Below are 23,579 nucleotides of genomic sequence, written 5' to 3'. Positions count from 1 at the left end.
TCCTGAATTAGGGTGCCCCCCACATTGGTGCAGGGCAGAAGAGAGCTTACTGATGTTAGATTTTTTTCATCTTGAGAAGGGAGATCAGCTCCTCTAAACCCTGGCTGAGCTGGGTCTCTGCTGTGAATCGAAGATGTATAGAAATTCAAGCACATGCTCATTTCCTTGTGACTGTTCACTACCTTCCTTAATCAAGGCAAACATTTGCAGAGTGCTAACTGCATGGCATGCATCGAGCTAAGTGTTTTACATAAGCTATCTTCTGTAAGTTCTCTGTGGCCCAGTGCTGTGAGCCTTATTGTCCTTCACATTTGGCAGATGCCCAAATGCAGGCGCAAAGGGGGAAGGTAACCTATCTAGCTTGTTGCATCATCTGTGAGATGTCTCAATGGGGCTGGGAGGCAAGAGAGAAGATCTTCTCTGTGATCTACAGACACTGTGTTAGAGTCCCTTCCCCTCTCACTCCTATTAATCAAAGCATTTTTTTTCTCTTTTTCTTTCTTTTTTTCTTTTCTTTCTTTCTTTCTTTTTTTTTTTTTTTAAACTTCAAACAAGCAAATAGCTATCCCTCACAACAGAAAAATAACCTAGATCTTGGTTCCTAGATTTCTGTAATTCTTCCTATTTGACCACTAATTGGTGCTCTAGCTGGGACGAATACACTTCCCCCCTGCCTTTAGTTGAACAAACACGTACAAAGACTGTGGATAATATCATTCATGTAGAGAGGGATCTGAAAATCAGTCTGGTGTTTGGGGGCTGGGAATCACCAAAAGAAAAGCTCCCTAATCCTGAATGTATTTTCCCTTTACTGTAAATCTCCTTCATTTTAAACCTGTCACTTGCTCTATAAAAATGCATAGAATAAGAAACCATAAAAAAGTCAAATAAAAATTTTAGCCTAATGATATATTGATTGTGCATACATATCTTTATTTTTACATATTCTGTGTTGTCATAAAAAAAACATTAAAAGCTGAGTTTAAATAATTATCCACTCCTCACATTACTATTGTAATCAATTGCCTATTATGAAAATTATTGCCATCTTTAAGAATTACTTTGCTAAGTGAAGTAATTAGAACTGATATTTTATTTTCTATTTCAGTTCCTCAAATTGATTTTTTATGCTAATCTTTGTACAAAAAGTGGGATATAAATTTCTTAAAGCAGGCTAGTCTGGCTTCACATTTGACACTTAATATTGTATTTGGAGGTTTTCGAGGCATTTTGCTCTTAAGACACTGCTGATTATTATATCTGTCAGCACTGAAGTAGATAGAAATTTTTCCATTTTATGGTCTTAAGTGTCTGACATTCCAAGAATAAAGGGGTGGAGACCTTCTACCAAAATAGAAGTTTGAAAAATCACACCTTCTGTCTACTAAAATAGCCATAATTTCTTGAGCTTCAAGAGAAAAGCAGTGAGGAGGTATATACCATTTACTGAATGTCTTGGGTGTACCTGACATTAAATTCAATAAAACATATAATTTTGCAATTCCCTACCACTATGTAGGTAGGCGATTATTGTTAGCATTCATTCAGATAAGGAAACATGTGCAGACAAGGAATGTCATTTGTGTTCTATCCAGCAGAAAGCAAGTGGCTGAGCTGGGACTCAAACCCAGGTCTGTTGGGTCAAAAGCCATGCTTTCTTCTTTTCTTTAACCTCTCCATGTGCAAACAGTGTCAATGAACGTGCTTTAACACAACGACTGAACTTCATGAGGATTTTGTTCTTTGATACAATTGTCTCTGTAATGTCTCCAATCAAAGAGAGTGCCACACCTAGCTATTCACTATGGTGAACTGTCACGGGAAACACATGAACCCCAAGGTGAAAATGTATTAGAAGCAGAGGCATGGATAATCATTTTGAAGATCAATGGAGTCATCGAGCTGAAGTGAGAGGGAGAAACACTCAGGGCAACAAGATAGTAGTCCTAATTCTAGATGAGCCCAGAATAAACTGGGATATTGGATTAAGTTCCCCCATCACACTGGCCTTGCAATAGCTCATTTGTAGAATGAAGGGTTATGGTTTTTAGGAACGACTTCTTTTTAGCTGCCAAAATGACGAAGACTGAGTCCCCCTCTGAAACTGACATGCGGTAGGCCTGTGTCTGGCGGCGCTGTGCCCCCAAATGCTTCTCACTGCTTCAAGAACACAGCAGGCATTCATGACATCATGTCACCCTGATTTGGCCCCAGGATCCTAGGTGCCTAGTAGAGACACATAAATGAGGCTGTTACAGCAAATACTAGACAACTATAAGTGTCAGACCCTTGGGAGGCTCTTGTCATAAATCAGCCAAACCCTTGTGGCTATACTAGAGGTCAGGCCATTCGGCCCCTGCTCCTCTCCCAGCTCCACCCCTATCTTCTTCATTTTACTGTTATGAAGAATGCAACTTACAAGTACATCACTACAATGGACAACTTTTATTTTCTATAGGACATACTCAGTGCACACGTAGCATACCTGGGTTTTCAATTCAGCTCTGACACTGTTTAACTGCACTGTCTGAACTTCATCTGAACTTCTCTGGCCTGAGAGTCCTCATAGCCTTGAGATTTCTCATGTCCTGGGTGCTCCAAACTCAAGGCCACTGTAAGAGGCAGGTTGATAAACTGGAGCTCTGCAGGAATGCTCTGCTACACGTCCTTGTTACCGGAATGGGTTTAAACCAGACTGATGTAGAATTTTCCTCATTGTTTGGGGCTGAATTGCATCCTACCAAGATCCAAACCAGTCCCCAATACCTCAGAACAGAACTGTGTTTGAAGACAGGGTCTTTAAAGAGGTGATTGAATTAAAACGGTATTGTTAGAGTCATCCTTAACCCAATACGAGGGGCATCCCTCTACGAAGAGAAGATCAGGACCCAGAGAGAATCATCAGATGCAGACACACAGAGAGACACAACCACAGGAAACTGCAGTGAGAAAATGGCCATCTGCGAGCCAAGAAGAGAGGCTACAGAAGGAACCAGATCTGCTGCCATCTTAATCTCAGACTTCCAGCCTCCAGGACTGTGAGAAAATAAATTTCTGCTGTTTAAACCACTCAGTGTGTGGTATGTTATTATGGCAGCTGCGGTAAACTAATATCCTCATTATACCAATAATCAATCTCCTCGGAAAAGACGTAACATGCTCACGATAATTTCATGCTATAGCAGAGAACACATAAACCTAAACAAATTGGCCTTCAAAGTTAGCATCTGATTCTTTCGACTATAAACAAATGCTATGATATGTGTTATACTCAGACATTCAAACATATTTTATCCCATCAACCATACATGGTCAAATCTAATTTTTAAGCAGTCTGAATTTAAATGTTAGTAAGTAATAGTAAAGATTCTCAGGAAATTTAAAAGGAAAAATTAAAGGAAAAACTGATTGGTTTCTTGAATTTTTTTTGTTTAAGTCAAATTTCTAAATTTAAAAATTTGGTTAGGAAAAAAAATAACAGTTTATCCTCCCAGGCACTTGGTTTCTTATGGTATAAAAGACTCAAGTCTGGGGCGCCCGGGTGGCTCAGTAGGTTAAAGCCTCTGCCTTCAGCTCAGGTCATGATCCCAGGGTCCTGGGATCAAGCCCTGCATAGGGCTCTCTGCTCAGCGGGGAGCCTGCTTCCCTTCCTCTCTCTGCCTGCCTCTTTGCCTACGTGTGATCTCTGTTTGTCAAATAAATAAATAAAATCTTAAAAAAAAAAAAAAGACTGAAGTCCTGCGCAAAATGATAACAACATGCTATCGTCCGGTAAGTTTTCCAAGAGACAAGAGTCCTATAAAAACATGCCAGTTAGTACTAATGATAATGACATTCTGCTAAGAAAAAATGCACATGCGTGGTCTAACTCTGCATTCCAGCTCATTCATAATAGAGTAAATTACATAAGCATCCACGGCCTAGGAAGGCCTTGACCCATATACTAGCAACCAGATAATGCACCCCTGTCCTACAGCGCGGCTCTCATTCTGAGAGATTAAATCCTACTGCACCATCACTGATCAATTAATGTTCATTCCCACAGCATTCCAGCAGCGATAACGAGTATCAGGTTCTATTTGATATATAAGAAAACCAAGGAACTGATAAGAGATTTGCTGAAGCAAAAGAAGTATTAAGTATCTGGTGGTACCCACAGGACTAGAACCCAAGAAATCCCTGTTTTACTGTAGGCAAGTGTTCCTCCTTTCCAAGAGAAATATGCCTCAACATAGAAGGCCACTTTCCCCCTGCTGTATGACCCAGCTATTGTTCCATGCTAAGAAAAAAATCAAAGTTGCTAATATAACATAAAATCATGAGAATTTAACTAGCCATCTTGTTTCTTTCTCCTCCCTCAAGTCACTTGCGCCATAGAGAGAAATGTTGCATTGCATACATTTTTTAAAAAGTGAATCTACAGGAGCACTGGGTGTGGTGAAAAAATACTGAATACTGTTATGCTGAAAATAAATAAATTTAATTTAAAAATATAAATAAATGAATAAAAGAAAAGTAAAAAAAAAAGTGAATCTACAGGAAAAGAGAATCTTCTAGAAATAATGAGAAGTTTATGAAACATTTTCTCCTTTGTTCTTTAAAAAGAACACAAGGTTAAGTTGCAGGAGAAAAAAAAATTATGAAATATGTCCCTTGGGCTGTGAATCCATGCCTCTGAGCGATTTTTAATAAAGCATAAAAATAGTGGGTTGCTTTGGTCTTTGAAGGCTTGGACTTTGAATGAAGGAAGAAAGAAGAGTTTCATGACTTTTGACATTTAAGAATCTTCATCTGTTGTGTGAAGGGGAGCTAACTGAACAAGTGGGCTGGGCTGCTAGGATCAGAGACGGAGGAGCCGTCTTTTCACCAAACATCATTAATATGCTCAGTGGCAGCCATTAATTTATTTCTAGTAAGACAGATAGGCTTCTGTTCGATATCAGGAAGGGGAAATAATTGAGAAAATCTAGAGCCAGTGTGAAAAAGATATCGTGTCTTTTGACAAGGTGATTCTTCAGTTTGTAATTAGCAACTGATAAACGCTATGCATGTTAACTTGGGGGAAGAACAGCTAGTTATTTAAAATATAATCTCATTTAGTTTCTAAACTACCTTTCACTGATATTTGCCCTATTTTGTGCCATCCTAGGCTATATGATTTATGGAATATAAATCAATTTAAAAAGCATCATACCAGCTACAGTTCTAGAAACATTGACATGGTCTTTGGTTTTAAAAGTTTGGTTTTCAGGGGACAGCTAGCTGGCTCACTCACTAGAACATGTAGTTTTTAATCTTAGGGTTGTGAGTTCAAGCCCCACACATTGGGTGGAGAGCTTATTTTAAAAAAATCTATCTATATCTATAGATGTAAAATTACATTTAAAAGTTTGGTTTCAGAGATAAATACAGTGACCACTATTGGCAATTCTCTGGTTATTTCAGCTTCCTGGGGTTAGAAAGCCAAACCCCACCAGATGCCCTGCACACTTGGTCGTCACTGAACTTCCCAAAATACATATTCCTTGGCAAGCAAATTATTTTTTTTAATTATATCAGCTGACATGAACACAAAGGCTGGCTTTTACATAAAGCAAAGGTCAAGCATTTGAGAATTACATCAGATCATAGTAATAGAAAATTATTCATAATTATTTGGAGTTGACTGCAATTTTTTTATAGCTTGGAGTTAAATGACTTCTGCTTAAATGGAGGATAATAAATTCTAGTTATCACTGTAGGAATGAGAAACAGGTCTTATTCTCTTCATCCTAAGGAAGGTTCAAAGAATTTATTTCCCCTCAAAAGTCATTTTCTCTGGCTAAACTAGGTTTTGCAAACCTCAAAAAAACAACAACAAAAAACAACTCGTGATATTTTAAACATTGGGAGTCTTCTTTTCTTCCTCTTCTCTCTACATTCTACAAATACTTATTAAGACTCTATTCTCATTGCACTGAATCCAATATAATGCAATTGTTTTGACTTACAAAAATAGCCCTGGATACCCCTTTACAATCTAGTTGACAAAGCCAAGAAAGAGGTAATGAATGACTCACAGGAGACCTTATTAAACGTAAGTTGGGTGACATTAAATAGTGAAAATAATGAGTTCGGAGAGGAGATAATCCCTACCGGTAGAGTAGACAAGATTTCTTTGTGGAAGGATGGGATTAAGTGGGATTCTAGAAGCACATTTTGAAAAAGACCAGCCATTCTAGCATCTAAGCATTTTACTTCTTGTGCCTGACTGAGCTCCTGTTTTCTTCTCTGTCCCAGTGGCCAGCTCATATCCTCAAGGAGCATTGTTGTTTCCAGATCTCCCAAAGAACATGACCAAATGGTTTTATTTCCATTCACTCTATGTCACTGGCTTCTTCTGAGCCATTCTAGGTGTGGTCACAGGTTTTCGCAGGTCTTTCTTTCCTTTTTCCTTTTTTCCCTACCATTGTCAGTTTCATGAATTGCCAGCTACTTCTGCATGAATGACAAAGACCACTGGATCAAATCTATCCTTGTTATCTCCTACAGCCACACTCATTGATCCCATAAGATCAATAGCTCTTACATTCTACACATGGCTGGAAAAGTGTCAAAATATAACAACATAAGAAGTGACCATCCAGGCCGGAGATAGCACCTGTCTCTGACTTGTCACTCTGCAAGTAAGCGGCAGCTCTCAATTCTTTTTCCTGAGTCCACACACCTGAAGACTATGGCTCACTCTCCTCACAAATGGTTACTCCTTCAGGCAGTGCTTCTAAGGGGTGAAGGAATGGGCTCGCTTGCTTAGAGCAATTCAGCAGATGCCCCCGTGGGATGAGAAGAATGTAATTCAAAAGAGACCTTCAGGTGACCTTAATACTCCTATTTTCCCCAACCTTGGGGACCCACCACTGAAAATCATCACTTTACTGAACATCAAGCTTGGGGAGTGCTATGCTAACGTCCCTTGATAGCCTGTTATCGATCTGTCACCTAAAAATTTATCTAAATGATTTTTAAGTAATCTGTATTTATTTCATAACACTGATGTTCAAGTGCCTTGTAAAAACTTACTAGCTGAAAACAAAAACAAAAACAAAAAACTTACCAGCTGTTTATTACCACAGCACCCACCACATGCCTGTGTATCTCTCCACCCACAATCTGAACTCCTTGTGGTCAAAGACCTCTTTTTTAATTTTTTTTTTGGTCTTTGCTTTTCCAGCATTTTAGAACACCACACTAAGCTGCCAGTTTTGCCACTCCAACACGGCCACATATCAGCAATTTCATAAGCTTCAATTTAATCACTTTAAGCACTGACCGATGAATGGAAGAATAAAACAGGAGCCAACACATTTTTTGAGGGCCTCCAGGGGAGAAAAAATAGAGAGAGGAAGAAAACCAATGTCTACTGAGATTCTGATGTAGTAGGTCTGGGATGGGACCCAGGAACCTACATTGTGGCTAGTATCACAGCTGATCTATTAAGCGGACGCACGAACCATGTTGTGATAAAAGCTGCTCTTGGGGACAGAAAGGGAGGAAGTAGAATGTGCCCTCCTAATTGGTCAATTAGGAGGAGACAAGAGAAAACCCTGCTTTCTACCTCTTTCCAAGCTAATCATGCCCATCCTACCCAGAACCATGTGTGCAAGCCAGACTCAGAGAGCCCAGGACAGCTTGGATGGCTGTCCTCAACCAGCCTTCAGCTACTATGCTTTTCTCAAAGATATTTTGTCCTTTAGAAAGTCACCGATAGCTTTGTGACTATTGCACAATAATGCTTGCCCATGCATCCCCCTCCCAGTCTGCACTGTGCATTCTCCGGGTGGGATCGTTTAGCTCCTGCATCCCTGAGCTGTGCCTCTTTTTTGCTGAGAGACAATAAAAAATCCAGAGGTCACTGTGTTCTTTGTTCAGATGGCCCAAAAGGCTGAGAACACTGGGGATGTTTGGACAGATTTCATCTTGTTGTGATTAATTAGTACCCACACTTGACAGGCTAGGAGAAGGTCACCACAGTGGTTCCCACAGGACGCATGCTGTCTCTTCATGACAGAACAGTGTGAAGCGGGTGAGAAGACAATCTCCCCATCTAGATGGGAGGAAGTGACCCTGTAAAGTGGCCTGCAGGTTCACCAGATGTAAACTCCCTTGATGCCATCTTCTGAGGAGTACTGAAGGTGATGGTTTATTCAGTAGAACTCAGAGACACAAATCTTCCATGGTCATGCATATGGGTGTGGTGATTGACATGTATGCTGTGCTAATGACTGCATGCGTTACAACTTCTGTGGCTCTTTGAGCCACTCATGAGGATTAACACATTAAACCCATCATGTTATGTCACCAGACAAAGCATGCAGAGTGATGTAGTACAACATACTAGACATCATGTGTTTTTGTCTGGGTTCCCAGGCTATATGGCTACCCTGAATAAGACCAAAAAATATTGATATGTTTAAGTTAGACAGACATGAAAGAAAAAAAATGGCATTAGTCAGAAGCAGTAATATAAATATCCAACAAGCTTTGGTGAGGGAGCCCTTGATTTGTAGATTTTGCCATAGTGTAAATAACCCCACCCAGGACAATCTCAAATTGCCGATGCAATGTCACAATCAATGTGACAATGTGATATGTACAGTCAGGAGAGCAGCAGGGTAAGAGCAACAGGGTAAGCCCCCTCCAACTCACGCCTGGACGTGATTTAAAGAAACAAATCATGCTAAGCGGCCAGATACTGGAGGGAAGGGTGGATCTTTTATAAAAGTGGTTAGGATAATTCTTGGGCTAAAGACATTTGAGTGGTGACGAAAACGAAGAGGAAAGAAGCCAAGAAATCATGAAGTAAAGAATTGAGGGTGTAGGGTAGAAACTGTCATCACAAAGGCCCTGTGACAGGAAATATATCTTGTATGTCTGGAGAACAGAAAGACCACCGGGTGAGGAGAGGCAGGCAGGGGCTAGATCATCTATGGCTTTGTCGGCACTGGAAAGAATGTGAACTCTTTAAGCAAGAGATGGGAATTCAATAAAGAGTTCAGAGCAGGCCGTGATGTGACCTGATTTACCTTCTTAAGGAATCAGTCTGGCTGTTAGAGAAAGACTAGGAAAGAGTGCACCCCGCAAAGGTGAAAACATGCTGACCACAGAGGAGGGTATCCAGGTATGAATGAAAGGCTTAGAGTGGCATGGCGAAGGTAGGTACTGGAAGAAACACCCAGGTTTGGAATATAACTAACAGGTAAATCTCCCAGACGTCTCCGATTGATTGGATAAGAGAGGAAGGGATAAGGAGGTAGCAGGATATGCAAAAGTCAGGGGAGAAGTCAGGAAGGAAGCTAGAGATCTGGAGGTTGCCTGCTCTAGATGATCTTAGTGATTATACCACGGAAGCATCGTTTGAGAACCACTCTCTTACAATGACAAGGACTCAGCCTTTAAGGAGTCCCTAGGGAGGAGGTGACCTATTACAGGGAGATGTGTGAAGCATAGACCAAAAATCTCTCACCGGTTAAAGCAATTCATATTCCTGAGGCTATAGTTATTAAGCAATACTCTATTTCTAGAATGGCCCTCTTAAAACCCATACTAATACTTAGTATTATTTACTACTTAGTATTACTAATTATAACACTAAGTAGTATACTAGCATATTATACTACACTTATATAGTATTATACTATATAAGTACTATAATAATATTACTATTAATATTTAGTATTAATTACTAATACTTAGTATTAATTATTATTAATGCTTAGAGATTTCTTACCTATCAACTAGAGAACTAGGTATTTCGATGTTCAGAACATGGAGCACTGGTTCTCAACCCTGGCTACACATCATACTCACCACAGAACTTTGAAAAATACAAAGACCTGGGTACTAACCCAAGTGATTCTAATTTAACTGTGGCATAGGGATAGGTGGAATGGCTTTATTTTTAAAGAAGTTAAATTGGACAATAGAAAGAAATGACAGTGATAGAACCAAAGACCTAAAGTCCTCCATAAGGTTGCGGATGTTTTTCAAAGTCATCTGGGAGGACAAAAGGATGTGGTTCCAGGCGGGATGATCACACTCTGACTTTGAAGGTGGTCAGGATGTGGCTTGAGAGTTGAGATGAAGTAGACCAAAAAGATCACCGGGGATAAAGGAAGTGAAGTAACTGAAGGCAGGAAAGGTGTTGGGAAAATCTTGGGAAGTTGGGGATGTGAGGCTTAACTTTTTTAAGTTCTACATGTAAGTGGAATCATGCAATGTTTTTCTGTGTCTTGCTTTTTTTTTTTTAAAGAGAAGGACAGACAGATGTGAGTGGCAAACAGAGATGGAGACAGAGAATGTTAAGCAAGCTCCATGCCCAGCACAGAGCCTGACCCCACAACCCTAAGATCATGACCGGGGCCAAAATTAAAGAGTCAGATGCCTAACTGACTGAGCCCACGCAGGTGCCTCTGTGTCTGGCTTATTTTACTTAGCATAATATCTTCTAGTCCTTCCATGTTGTTGCAAATGGTAGGATCTCCTTGGTTGACAAGGTAGAACTCTAGTGTATATACAGACACACACACACATACACATACACACACAACTTGTATTTGCCAATTATGTTTCAATAAGCTGAAAGAAATCCATTCCAAATTTCAAACAAGTGCCTTCTGGAATATAACTATTTGGTAAGCAGGGGCCCATTCTTACACAAAGCTTTATTTGGAGAATACTATTTAGAAATCATCCCAATATCTAAATCCCTATCCATTTATTTTATTAACCTACCTAGTATGACAAAACACAAAATCTGCATTTCATCGTTTGGGGTGGGAGTATTTCTCGGAAACTTTAAAGAACATGCTATAGCCATAGTGCGCCAATATCAGCCACTTCCCCACATTCCCAAAGCCCGGCACGGCCCCGTCACATCTGTCTGTCCTTCTCTTTAAAAAAAAAAAAAAAGGACACTGCACACTGTATTGCGATCTGCATTCTCTCGATCATAAGAAATACCAGCCCAAAGATTGCTAAATGCGAAGACACTTCCTTCTCTTCCTGACTCCTGCCACCTTCATACTGTAAAAAAACAGCGCAGACAACAATCTCTTGGTGGTGGTGAAGGTGATTCATTTTATCAGGACTTAACTTCCTGACCAACTGGAAAGGACTTAGGAGAAATAAGAAGACCCATAACAAAGAAGAGCTAAAGTTTAGAAAAATCTCTGAAGATACTCAAACAAGTAAAAAATGAGTAAATACCAAAATATTTCTTGTTGGACGTTTTTCAGGATTGGTGGCTTTCTCTTATTCTGAATAGTATAAAATATGTTCTCCCCAAAATAACTCTCAAGCATTTTTTTTCTCAAAAGCAATTTATTTTGAGCACATTTCCTTATCTACCTCTCATTCCTTAATCTAAAAATGTCCTATCAACCCTTCCCTTTCCACTTATTTCTCTCAATCCATAAAAAGGAGAAAGGGTATATTTTAATTGTATGTGGTAAGTTCAAACCCTGTTATTACCATTTTGTGGCCTTTGGTTTAGGGAGATGTCATCTTATTTCCCTAGAAAGACGTGAAGAGATCTAGTGAGATGAATGAATTTGCTTTTTCTGGCACCACTCTGCCTGCCCTCAGAAGACCAGGAGGAAGGTGGTTGTTAGAAGGGCAGCCCCGGGGCACCTGGGTGGCTCGGTCGGTCGGTTAAGCTGCTGCCTTTGGCTCAGTTCATGATCCCAGGGTCCTGGGATAGAGCCCTGCATCATGCTCCCTGTTCATGGGAGGGAGTTCAAGGGGAGGGAGTCTACTTCTTCCTCCCCTTGCTTGTGCTCTGTTATTCTTTCTCCCTCTCTCTTTTTTATATAAAAAATATAGAGAAAGAATCTGTAAAAAAAAATAAAATAAAATAAGGGTAGCCCCAATGTCCGCTGCCTGCCCTTCTTCAAGCATTTCTCCTGGTAGAAATCTCAGTGAACACACAGAGATGAGAAGTTCAGAGTAACCTGCTATCTTTGCATTTTAAGTATCTCTCAAATCAGTTCACTTATTTCCAGTGCTGTCGTACCACTTTGCCCTCAGATCTTGCGTGGTCTCCAGAACTAGCCTTCCCTCTGAATCCTGTGTTTCCAATTTGCTTGGCTCTTATCTTTTCAGCAACCAGAGTAAGCTCAATTTTTTTTTTTTCATTTTGAAATAAATGAAAACTCATAAGAAGTACAATTAGAACAGAGTTCCTTGCTCCCTTCATTTAGCTTTCCCAATGATAACATTTTATGTAACCATAAACACAACACAACACATACAAAACACACAAAACACAATGTCTAGAAAATGGACATTGGTCAGTAAATTCAGCATGATCCTTTAAAATACAAACCTGATTGTGCAAACTCTCCCCTCTTTGCTAAACCCATTACTGGCTTCCCATCAACTCTTAAAATAAGGACTAAAATTCTTAAACTGGCCCATAAATAGTGGGATTATCACTCCAGGTTGGCCAGGATGGATCTGGATCACACATGTAGTGCCAACAAACTATCCTATTTAGCATTTTAGTGCACTCTAAAGTATGGCAGCTTAGATGATAAGTTATGTGGTCAAGCCACTCAGAGTTCTGTGTCTGGTCAGCCTGTGGAGACCTCTAGCTTTTGTCTTATGCCCCTCCACTTTTGGCTCCTAAGCCCCTGTGACACAGACCTTGAAGTTCCTAGGATAGGATGCTGGATGTGCAATGTTTCTTCCTGCCACAGGACCCTTGCACCTGTTCTCTCTGCCTGAAATACTTTCCCTCCCCACCTTAGCTATCCCTAGATAGCTCCTACTTATATCAGCTTAGCTAAATCATCATTCCATCCCCATGCTAGGTCACATTTCTCTATTAAGTGCCCTCACCATGCCCTGGACCTCTCCTTTGAACTGTTTGTCACAGTGATAATTTTATATCTGTTGCTAAAAATAGAGTAAGCTGTAAGAAAGTAGGGGGCATATGTGCACAATATCATATCCCCAGAAACGGCAGGAGCTAGCTATATGGGAGATGATTACTTTGTAGCTGGGGACTGAACGAATAAAAGCTCAGTTGACAGCTTCATGAGCAACAGAAATGAAGTGGTTAATGGCTTCAGGAAAAAGCAAAAGCAAAAATCTCTTGCATCACCTTTGTAGGTTGCTGCCCGTGTGGCCCATTTAGTCATTTAAAAAGCCCAACTTTGAAATGAGACAGACCAAAGTTCAAAACTTAGTGTTCATAAGCTGAAGAACTCGATGCAAATGATTTACCTTCTTGGAACCTCATTTTTTTTTTTTTTTTTTTTTTTTTGGTCTGTAAATAGCAGTGGTAGTAATAATGACGCAGAAGTCATCTACTCTATGATGACACCTACAATTATTATAATAATGTGGCAATTATATAATTAGAACAAACACTCAGTATGTAATAATGATTATTAGAAATAACAAGAGTCATCACACTTTTGTGAAGGTTGGCTGAAAACAATGTACACTGCTTAACAGGCAGTCAGGCATTATTAAGTGAATGTGAACTCTGCTATAAAGTTGTTTCAAGTGTCTCATTCCCCGTGTCTAAGATGATTTCCTTGTTTCACGGAAGACATGCAGGGGAGGCTTAAAGCTCCTCACCTGGTGCTGTCTCCCCAACACCTGCTCCCCTTTGGTCTCCACCACTTCAGACATGCAAGGCTATCCTTTCCTATCCAACCCCGAGCCAAACCTGGCATCTTCTGTGACACTTCCTTTCTCCCCATGACAGACCAAATCCATCAGGAACGCTGGTCACATCCTCTTTGCAATATAGGCAGAACCCTGGAGCTCCCCACCCACACCTGCTTCCTCCCACCATCCCCATCTGCCTGGATGACTGCATCAGCCTCCAAACAGGTCTCCTTGTCTCTGCCCTCATCTCACAGAGCAGCCAGAGTGACACCATTAAAAATGCAAGTCACATCAGCTCATTCTCCTGCTCAAACACTTCAAGGCTTCCCGGGACCCCATGAAGTAAAGTGGAGTAAAGTGTGACATGCTCTGTGAAGCCTCTGTCCTCTCTTGCATTCCCTCTGGCTCCTTCCTCCCTCTTTCAGATCTTCTCTCCAAGGAGAGTCTTCCCCAAACACCTTACCAAAGTCACAAGCACAACATTCTATCCGCTCCCCGGTTTTATTTCCTCACAGCGCTTATCATTTTCTATACTTTTTGCTTCTTCATTTTCTTTATAATCTGTCTTCCCCACGAGAGTGGCAAGTCCGTGATGACAGGGAGTTTTGTCTGCCCTGTCCTTGCTCCCTCCGTAGCATCTGACACTGGGCCTGACCTGTATTAGGTGCTCAGTGAATGTCTTTTGAATCAATACATGGGCGAGACAGTGAATGAAGGAGGCACCACTGCTCCCAAGGCAAGAGCTGTCCCAGTCACAATATGGTGTAAGTTACAAGGCACAGACTAAAACACCAAACCTGTGTCAAGACTGTGTTGGGCAGGGGTCTAGGAAGAGGAAGATGGTGAGGCACACTTCTAAGCACATGCTGCAGTTGCTGTCCCAGCCTCCGGAGGGACTCTTGATCGTGGCTTGGTAGTGGGAGTGCCTGCCCTGTCACTTTGGGGCGCTGAGTGGCTGAGTGTGGAAGGATAAGAGTGGGTGCTCTCTACACATACAAAGGGAAGAAATGCTCACATTCAGACCGCGATCTGATCTAGCAGGCACATCAGTGGTTTACTGGTGGACTGCCCCAACTCAGGGAGATGTTCGATGCAGAAGACTCCAGCCAGAAATCCCACCGGCTCAGGGGCCAAATGAGCCCATTTTTATAGTAGCCAAATTAATTTCCCTTTATCAATATGTATGGGATTTCCAGAAGAACATATGCTGATAAATGTTTTCCATATCCATTGTCCAGATGTTGGCAAAATATAAGCCAAAAAAAGGAAATATTTAAAGTCTTGTGACTCCACAGGTTTTTGCCAAACAAACAAGCTTCTCTTGCTGGAAGCACAGCACTGAGCCAAGGCTCTGCGTGGACTGGCCTTAAAAAGAAACTTTGGGCTGTGTTCAAACAAACTTGGAGCAAGCCAAGGACACTGAATTCTCAATTAGAGGGCAGTTATTCACAAACTCAAGGGAACTGAACTTTGATACGAAAAATATCCAAGAGTTGTAGTACTGAATCCTGTACAATCAGCCTACAAATATGAAGCATGAATTATGTGCTTCTATCAGCAAAAGTATGAAGTAGTTGCAGAAAGAACAAACTGGAATATCACCTAATACCCTAAAGGAGGAGACATTCCCACAGTCTTTAAGGCTGGAAGGCAACTTACACTCTAGCCCAGGTATCCTGCATCAGTCCCTTCCCTGGACTTGTGAGCTTAGTTGCTCTGAAAGTCGGCCAGTCGTGGTAACATCAGGACATGTGCTATGACTGTTCTCACATCACACTGACTTCTCAATTCTTCCGTGTGCTCAGTATGTAACACTTAACCTCAGGCTCCCTTCATTACTTGTTCTGACTCCCTTCCCTACAAGCACTTGGGCCTCCTTGATGTCTTCCTTACACATCAGGTTGGGGTAAGGAACAAAATCTCCAGAATTTCTGGCCTTAAGGAATTCTCGGGAGTTGGTCTGATACATCAACTAACAGACAAGAAATTCATAGAAGATAACTGAATCGTCACCTGGCTTATTAATGCTAAAAGCAATGTGATGGCACAGGCCTTCTGATTCCTAACAGAAAACCTCTATCAACATTAGAAGGGCAGACAAAATAAGTTAGCTTCTTGTTTTTTCTAGTTTGTGTATAAGACTATACATATGTGTATACACACACACACACACACACAACTTCTATAATATTGAGACATTATAACTATCTAGGCAACACATTCTAAAATCTTAGAAAAAACTGCTTGGTCAAAACAGAACCAATGAATGCAAGGCGTATGATCAGATATCCTGAATATGCCACTTTAAATGATCCCAAGTATTAACTACATGTATTCTATCTAGCGTCTGTAATAATGTCATTATCGGAGATGAAAATAAAACAATTCTGGGTGGTTAACACAGTATACAATAAAATATTTACAGTTCTTAACATTTGTACTTAAAATAATGGCTTGAGGTCTTCACACAGAATCAAAATTAAACATTTAATAGCTCATTGACCTTAATGTGTATCACTCCTAAAATTGTGGATAAGTGAAAACAGATATTTTATTCAAATGAAATCATAATATTTTTGTAGCTTAAATTTTTTTCTCAAGCTCAATTTGGTAAGAGTGTGGTACTTTACAAGAGTCATTATGAGGCTATCTTAAACTGTAGTCATTGCCCTAAAGAAAATGTTTATGGCCCGACTGGGATAATTATATTCTCCTATTAAATATGACTCCTCCAGGGCTAGTTATTGTTGAGTACAAATGTGCCACTTTATATGCAAATAAAATGTACGGAGATGTGAATAAAAAGTTCTGCATCTATCTACTCACAAATCATCTTATTATGATTCATATTAACAGACAGAACTTCTCAAGACGGGAGATGTTAATATCACATACAAGAGGCAATTCTTTCCTTGAACTTTTGCTTTCAAGATAGTTTAGATACAGTTGGAAATACTCACTTTTCTCACAGTGACAGCAAATTGGGGTTTGCATTCTGAGTTGTATTTTTGATTCTATTTATTTACCTGAAAAAGATCACAAGTAGGCAGAGAGGCAGAGAGAGAGGGAAGCAGGCTTGCCGCTGAGCAGAGAGCCCGATGTGGGGCTCGATCCCAGGACCCCAAGATCATGACCTGAGCTGAAGGCAGAGGCCCAACCCACTGAGCCACCCAGGCGTCCCCTGAGTTGTATTTTTGAGTCAAAAGATTTTACAGTCCTGAGAATACTTATTACCAAAACTCCAAAACTTAGGGTTTTTTTTTTCTCTTTTTTCTCTTTTTTTTTTTTTTTTTAAATTCTGACCTTGACTTCTCTTCTCTTCAATCCATTTCATACAGTACTCACACATCTGAAAACAAATCAGGATACCTTGGAGTCTAGTTTCCAAGATTAGGTTTCTTAAATCCAACCTAGCAAAGCAGAGAACTTCCATAAACATTGCACAAAGTATAGTCATTTTGTGGCCACATATTTGCATTTTCTTTTTTTTAAAAATCTGTATTCTTTGAATATGATCTTTGAGCAAGAATGTTATGGTAAAAGCCTCAAGTCTGTTTTCGCATTTGAAGGAGCAATATTTTTGTATCTCAAATCCCATCATAGATTGGTATCTTGTATTTTTATTAGTCACCTCTCATGGTGCTAGGGAACAACTTTTTTTTTTTTAAGATTTTATTTATTTATTTGACAGAGAGAGAGCACAAGCAGGGGGAATGGCAGGCAGAGGGAGAAGCAGACTCCACACTGAGCAGGGCGCCTGATGCAGGACTCAATCCCAGGACTCAGGGATCATGATTGAGCTGAAGGCAGATGTCTGACTGACTGAGCTGCTAAGGAGCCCCAGGGAACAACTATTTTTAAAAACTGGATGATGCATATTTAGTCCGTATGTGTGCAGAATTAACAATATAAGATGAATAATGACTATGTAAGGAAGGAACAAAATAGAGCATTTCATCACCATTTTTACCACTTTCCCTGCAGCTCTGCTGTCCATGCCTAGAGCTGTCAAAGGAATATGGGAAAGCCAGGTGGCCTGAGTGTGAAGACAGAGCTCTGATTTTCTGGCCAATTCACCGAACTCCCAGAGTCGAAAGATCATATAGTTGAACGAGAGCTAAAGGAAAGGACGTAGGTGAAGGCATCTCAGGGCTGAATCACCAGATCAAGACAATATTGCACATTTGGGAATTTAATTACTTCTGTTTCAATTTGGAGAAAGTTCTGTTTCTCACAGATTAGAAAGTCATTTATCCAGGAGTCAAAACCAAATATTTATACTTCTTGAGAAATACCTAAAATTTTATGATTAAAGTTAGAGTCTGACTATTATACTTTTTAAATTAGGGCTTAGGGATAACAGGAGATAGCATAAAGTTAGTATTTGCATTAAACTGAATGAGGTACGGAGACCTTTACTCTATTTTCTAGGAAGTCCGGAAATCTATGTTCATTGTCAGCATTTCTTCTCACATGATTCAAGGACACTTGGTGGACAGCTGGAAAATGCCAAGAAACTGAGAGTCCTGATCAACTTGAAAAGCAAGGCCTGCATAAATGGCATTATGGGACATATCTGCTAGATTGCAATTTCTATAAGGGCAAGGTTCCTGGCTGCTTTGCACATGATTGCCTTGTTCTTGCTCAGAACAGTTCCTGTCACCTCGTAAGCCCTCAAAAATGTTTGACAGAGTGCTCGCTCCGGCAGCACATATATTAAAATTAGAATGATGCAGAGAAGATTCGTGTGGCCCCTGCACTAGGAAGACACATGAATTCGTGACACATTCCATATTAAAAGAAAAGTTTGACAGATAGATGAAGAAATTAGTACATGCTTTTCCACCACTGGATATTATGCTATGTCTTGTCCGTTCTTCCCAAACTATGGTCACCTAACACTTCTTCCTAATACTTGGGCCATACACCACACACACACACACACACACACTTCAGTGAAAATACATTTTTCTTATAGCCTTCAAAATAAAGTAAATGGACTAAATTTATCTTACAAATGAAAATAGTTCTATAGTACAGTATTAAATCGATTTAATTAACATTTTAATGTTAACAGGACATAGCTAATATCACCTTCAAAGTAACTGAAGTAATGATCTTCATGGTTAGAGAGGGCACAAATGGGGCCTCAGCTTCTCTTTGCTCCCTGATACTTGAGACAAAGGGGTTCAATCACTGGAAAAGTCTGTGCTTCAAAAATGACCTCTTGGGGCACCTGGGTGGCTCAGTGGGTTAAGCCGCTGCCTTCGGCTCAGGTCATGATCTCAGGGTCCTGGGATAGAGCCCCGCATCGGACTCTCTGCTCAGCGGGGAGACTGCTTCCTCCTCTCTCTCTGCCTGCCTCTCTGCCTGCTTGTGATCTCTCTCTGTTAAATAAATAAATAAAATCTTTTAAAAAAATGACCTCTTGAGCAACGTTTCTGTATTTAGTTTGCTCCCCCCTCAATCTCATTCCACTCTCCAGAATGGAGTTGGCATCTGTCTAAAATGAAAATTGCATTATGTCACTAGCTTGCTCAAAACACTGCAGAAGATCACAAGCAGACAGAGAGGCAGACAGAGATGGGGAAGTAGGCTCCGCACTGTGCAGAGAGCCCGATGAGGGCCTCGATCCCAGGACCCTGAGATCATAAACTGAGCTGAAGGCAGAAACTTAACCCAATGAACCACCCAGGTGCCACAGCTCCTTTCTTTTTTAAGAGCAACTGTTTTTGGTCATCTGCTTGTCATAAAAGGCCTGACTTGAATAGTAACCCTCCTCCAGATCCAAGCCCTCCACTCCTGAACTTAAGCTCCGATTACACCAAAGTGGTAGTTGTTACCTCACTGGAAACATTGCATTAGTTGACACCTCTGACATTTGCTATACAATTTCTGTAGTGTGGCATGCTGTCCTTCCCTTTCTCAACCTTGGTGACACTTTTTCCCTTTAAGATGCATCAAATATTCTCTTGGTTACATACATGCCCTTCAGTTATGGTCCATTATAAGTCTGGAGTGTATCTCAGCCTCTGTTCCATTATATTGAAATTGACTAACCACATGTCTGTTTCTGACTCTACATTCTCAATATTCCCATTACACAAACTATGACAAAGTCATCTTTTGGCTTCTAGCACCCACTGTGAAGTCAGAGTCAGTGGATTTTTTTTTTTAATTTTATTTATTCATTTGACAGAGAGAGACACAGTAAGAGAGGGAACACAAGCAGGGGAAGTGGGAGAGGGAGAAGCAGGCTTCCCGCCAAGCAGGGAGCCTGATGCTGGGCTGGATCCCAGGACCCTGGAATCATGACCTGAGCCGAAGACAGACGCTTAATGACTGAGCCACCCAGATGCCCAAAGTCAGTGGAATTAATATGCACTGCACCAAATTGAGTAAGTAACATCCTCTTGCTCTTCCCCATCAACGCTGCAATGCTCTGTTGTGGCCTGGGAGTTTCCAGAACTACCATCCTCTTTTCTTATATAAATTGATTAATTTAGCTACTAATATATAAAGGCAGCAACATTTTATAAATGAACAAAATTAACAAAAATTAACAAAATTAACAAAAGCTATATTAATGACACTAAACAATTAGTAAATAACGTTATAAGGAGTCAGGTGGGAAATAAACCCAAGTGTGAGTAAACAATGTGAGTTAACACTTGTGAAAAATCATTATTTAGATTGTAAGAAATATTTGCATGAAAGCATCTCAGTTATGTTTTGTAGTAACTAAACTTGATATTATTTGCATATCTGGAGTGCATCTACAGCTCTTTTTAAGAGCTTTGGCAAGTTTTATAAATTCAAAAAATAATTATAAAATCATCTATGTCAATCTAGTATGCCAATATATTGCCTAGAAAGATTTTCTTACAGTGGTGATAAACCCAGAAAAAATATAATAGAAATGCTAACATTCCTTTAGCAATGGTCGTTCTAGCTGGGACGTCCTATTATCAATAAATACTGTGGCCCCCAGTCTCCAATTTCCAGACAATGCAGTGACTGAATCAGTATTCTCCAAAGCACAAAGCAGGCAATTTTTTTTGTCCTTTATGCATTTTTTTACATCTTAGAACTGCCCCCTTCAATCTTCCTGTGTGCCATCTACCCACACATCCATGTCACTGTATATCACTAGTCTTTACAAGTTCTTCTGAGTATAGTTTTCTTACTGTGCTGAAATCTTATGCATAATTATGTGAAGTTGCTATGGAGATTTTGTGTGATTTGTCATGAAGAAATCTGTTGTGTTTGAGATAATTCTCCATACTAATGACTCAGGTACCCATTCTCCTCACTCCCTTGTTTTTTTTTTCTCACTCCCTTATTTTCTCTGGGATTATAACCAACTGCATATATTTGAATATCTATAAGCGAAAGTCATTTTATAAATAACACAACCAGAAAAGTTATTGAATTCACTAAGATGAAGCTCTACAGTACAGGCGGACCAATTTCTGATGATTAAGGAAAAACTTCCATTACAGTACTTTTTTGAAAACCAGCAAGATTCCTGCCTGCCTCCTTTAGGAAGAGATCTCACAGAAGTTCTTTTACAATTACGCCTCTTAGAATTCTGTCTTTAATTATATGATATATGTTTTGGTTCTATCGTCACTTAGAAAATGTAATTTTATTTATTTATTTTTTAAGATTTTATTTATTTGAGAGAGATAGAGCATGTGTGCAAATGACACACACACACACACACACACACAGAGAGAGAGAGAGAGAGAGATTGAGCATGAGCTGTGAGCAAGAAAGGGCGAAGGGAGAGGGAGAAGCAGGCACCCCACTGAGCAGGGAGCCCAACATGGGACTCAATCCCAGGACCCTGGGATTATGACCTGAGCTGAAGGCTGATGCTTAACCGACTGAGCCACCCTGGCATCCAGAAAATGTAATTTCAGAGACAGTATTAAACTCTTTGTGCCAAATTAAGGACAAATACAGAAAGCTTATTAAAAATCATTTATTTGTCCTTCTTATATGGTTGAAGACATTTCAAGGTGAGAGCCAAGAGTGATACTTACTATTTGACACTAATCAAAGGTAATTTGGACTAATGACTGGATTTGAACAATAGAAAGCAAACTTCACACCACCCAAAAAGGTAATGATTTTGTCTTTCTTACCTGACCTCCCCACCACCAGCCCCAGACAGAAGAAGTCCTGAAATATCATATCGATTATCATTAGACAACTCACATAAATCCCTCTCCTTGCCTCTAGATTGGCAAAGCTGATTTCAGGATCATGACTGATCTTTGGAGAGGAGCATTCTTAAATCCTCTAAGGGGGGAGAGAATTTTGATGAATCCAGCAGTTTGCTGTCAGGAGAGCACCAACTAGAGGTTAAATACAGAAGTTAGAGAAGTCAAATTTCACATGAAAGGCAGATTAATTATAGAAACAATTCTGAGTCCACACTTTGTCTGAAAACACACTCAAGTTACTAATTTCCTAAACAACCAGTTCTGGAAAGGATGAATGATCTTCACTCAGGATAATCTGACACCATGGGTACCCAGAGAGAAACCCAGATAGGAGCAGAGATAACAAGGACACGAGACGGAGGGTGAACAGCTGGAGGGACTGAGTGAGATGCTCTGGGACAGGTTCCATCAGAGCCCGTGCTTGTCTGGTCCTTCTAAAGCTAAAACTGGTATTATTTTGTATAAATCAGGGCTTGTGAGTAACCTGTAAATGTCTAAGGCAAAAAAGAGAAAGAAGAGGAAAGAATGGAAGGAAGGTAGAGGTAAAGGTCGACATCAAAGGACACCAGCGTGGCTCAGTGGGTTAAGCTCTTACCTCTTGGTTTCAGCTCAGGTCATGGTCTCAGGGTCTTGAGATCAAGCCCCATGTCCAGCTCTGTGCTCAGCACGAGTCTGCTTGAGAGTCTCTCTCTCTCTCCCTCTCTCTCTCTCTGTCCCTCTACCCCCATTTCTCCCTCTCTCTTTCTCTCTCTCATATAAATAAGTAAATAGATAAATACTTACATAAATAAATAAATTTATCTTAAAAAAAAAAAAAGACATCATGAAACTGCCTACTACCAGACTGTGATAAGGGAAGGGTAAAAAGGAAACCATTAAGCAGCCATGGCAGAGAGGGAGTCTGCACGTCAGTGCTCCCGTAGGAATTAGGTGCCCTGATAAAGACTCCAGATGAGTCAAGCACCAGCTGAGTCTGGACAGCAAGGGGCTCCTTTCATTGTACAGGTGGTAATACAGTGAGTCATGTACCTTCTCTCCAGAGTCTGAGGATTGTCCATGTGGGACATGCCAGTTAGTGTCTTTAAAGTGACAGGTGACAGACCATGGGGGATTGTTCTCTGTGCCCCAATTGATTAAAATGGAGAAGTGCTTCCAGACACAGTAAAGAGCACTCATGGAGGAAAATAGGAGATAGCTTTTGTTAAGAATGAGAACAGAGAGTAAATCCAATCCCAAAAGGCTGTTGCATAGAAGATCTAGAAGAGTCAAGAAGGAACTCAGTCTCAGAAATAAGAGCTAATAATGCTTTGAGGGTCTTCTCATGGAAGGAAAAAATGACCAGTTCAAAGGGAGAATTCAGCACCCTCTTGCAAATGGTAGGCACGACATGGCAACGGTCAACCCAAGCAGCAGACAAGGTCCCATGGTGGTGACCCAAGATTTCTTGCAAGGCTTCAGAGGCAGATGGGCTCCTGTCACATGGCTAAGCAGGACCCCCATTTCTGGGAGCATGCATCTGAGGTGAGAGGGAGAACCTCACCCACCACACCCCAAAACAAACACCCCACTCTGAATTCTGGTAGAGCGGTGAGAAAAGCAGCAACACTGACAGTGAGAACTCTGGTGGCTTTAAAACTCAGCAAAGAAAATGAAAGAATCTGAGTATGTAAGCAGTCATGTCCAGTTCAAGAC

The 23,579-nt window shown here is 40.5% G+C and overlaps 1 protein-coding gene and 1 non-coding gene across 2 annotated transcripts in view; one reads left to right on the top strand and one right to left on the bottom strand.

Moving 5' to 3' along the window:
• The window catches only part of NCKAP5 (NCK associated protein 5), a 962,745-nt gene that overhangs the window by 650,138 nt on the left and 289,028 nt on the right, over window positions 1–23,579 (bottom strand).
• LOC122903813 lies at window positions 18,349–18,455 on the top strand. Its single transcript, XR_006384036.1, has one exon. It is a non-coding gene; the product is annotated as a U6 spliceosomal RNA (small nuclear RNA).

Source organism: Neovison vison, chromosome 3, assembly GCF_020171115.1.
Source record: "Neovison vison isolate M4711 chromosome 3, ASM_NN_V1, whole genome shotgun sequence".
NCBI classification, from domain to species: Eukaryota; Metazoa; Chordata; class Mammalia; order Carnivora; family Mustelidae; genus Neogale; species Neogale vison.
This window is presented reverse-complemented; position numbering and strand designations above follow the sequence as displayed.